The following is a 1,936-nucleotide window of genomic DNA, read 5'->3' on the forward strand; positions in this document are numbered from 1 at the left end:
GAGCAGCCAGTGCTCTTAACCTCTGGGCCATCTCTCCAGCCCCCCTCTTTCATTCTTTAAAGGTAGATAACAGAAATTCTTGAACTGGTTTGAAACAGACTGTGGACACCAGCTCACACCAAGCTTTCCTGAGAATTCACTTCAACAAAGAGGAGGCATAGCCTGGATGTCACCCAACATTTCCATTTATTTTGAGGCCACTAAAACGAATAAAGATGCATTATTTTTTTCTGACCCCATCATTGGAAGCTTGTTTTACTTGCTTATTCCTTAGAGTGTAGATGAATGGGTTCAGTAAAGGGGCAACTGAGTTATTAAGCACAGCCATACCCTTATTGAAGGCAACTCCTTCTGTTGCTGAAGGCTTTATGTACAAGAAGATGCAGCTTCCATAAGAGAGGGAGATGACAACCATGTGGGAGGAACATGTGGAAAAGGCCTTCTTCCTCTGCTGTGCAGAAGGGATCTTCAGAATGGTCCTGATGATGTGAGTGTAGGAGAGAATCACCAGCACCAGGGTGACTATCAAGGTCACCACTGCTAAGAGAAATTCAAAGCATTCCAGCATCCTTGTGTCTGAGCAAGCTATTTCTATGAGGAGCCCATAGTCACAGTAATAATGATTGAGCACATTGGATGCACAGAAGTCCAGCTGACTGGTCAAGATGATTGGGAATAAGATGACTAGGAAGCCACTCAGCCAAGAGCAGATGACCAGCAGGGTGCAGACCTTGTTGTTCATGATGGTGGTGTAGTGCAGGGGTTTGCAGATGGCCACATAGCGGTCATAGGACATGGCAGTGAGAAGGCAGAATTCAGTGGCTCCTAAAAAGATGGCAAAGAAGTACTGAGTGAAACAGCCAGCAAAGCTGATGGTCTTAATTCCTGTGGAGATGCTGACGAGTATTCAAGGAGTAAAAGTGGATGTAAAGGAGATTTCTAGGAAGGAGTATTTCCTGAGGAAGAAGTACATGGGTGTCTGGAGGTGTGAATCAAGCAGTGTGAGGATGATAATAGTGAGATTTCGCATAATGCTGAGAATGTATGTGAGGAGGAGGAATAGGAAAACACAGATTTGAAGCTCCGGTGCATCTGTGAGTCCCAGGAGAATGAATTCAGTGAAAGTCTGATTTTTCATCATCTGCTTTGATTCCCTGTGAAGCTGAGAAAGAGAGAAATGGGTGATGAAGGTGAACTGAGCTTAGCAGTACAGAGAGGAAGTCTTAGAGTCATAGGGGGCTGAAAAAGTGAGACAAGTTTGACCTCAGAAGAATAACTATTAATAAGCTTCTGTATAGACAATGTGGAAAATGTGAGGGAGGAAAAAGAAAGAAAATCACTCATAATTCCGCTCTCCCCCCATGACCTCTGCTAACATTTTGATAGATGGTTTGCACTTCCCTTGCAATGGAGAGTCTTAAACTAAGGCTTTGTTATTACATAGTTTTCTATCGTATTTTATGTGTGTCTGCATGAATATTTGCAAATCACATCACAAAAGGACTGTTGTAGAATATTTTTTTAAGTAGGCAAAGATGTATTTCCATTTGTTGAGGCTGTAGACTGTTACTTTTAACTGTGTAAAGGCATGTTACCTTTGTTGATGCTGCATTTGCGTAATGATGCCAGGATGTGTGTTTAATTACTTAAAGATGTGCTACATCTGCTTGGCTCTGCCGGCCTAAGCACCTAATGGGTAAAGAGCTGAAGGGCCAATAGCTGGGCAGAGAAAGGATGGGTGTGTCTGTCAGGCAGAGAGAATCAATAGGAGAAACCTGGGCTGAAGAGAGAAGAGCAAAAAAGACTAAGGAGAAGAGCAGGAGGAGAAATAGCTCAGGGGTTAGGAGTACTGAGTGCTCTTGCAGAGTTCCTAGGTTCGGTTCGAGAGGAGAGAGGAGAGAGGAAGGGGGAGAGAGAGGAAGGGGGAGAGAGAGGA

General features: G+C 43.9%; 1 pseudogene; it reads right to left on the bottom strand.

The window, feature by feature from the left end:
- Positions 1 to 220: 220 nt before the first annotated feature.
- Positions 221 to 1,141, bottom strand: LOC114681795 (annotated as a pseudogene).
- Positions 1,142 to 1,936: the final 795 nt, after the last annotated feature.

Source organism: Peromyscus leucopus, chromosome 18, assembly GCF_004664715.2.
Source record: "Peromyscus leucopus breed LL Stock chromosome 18, UCI_PerLeu_2.1, whole genome shotgun sequence".
In the NCBI taxonomy this organism is placed as follows: Eukaryota; Metazoa; Chordata; class Mammalia; order Rodentia; family Cricetidae; genus Peromyscus; species Peromyscus leucopus.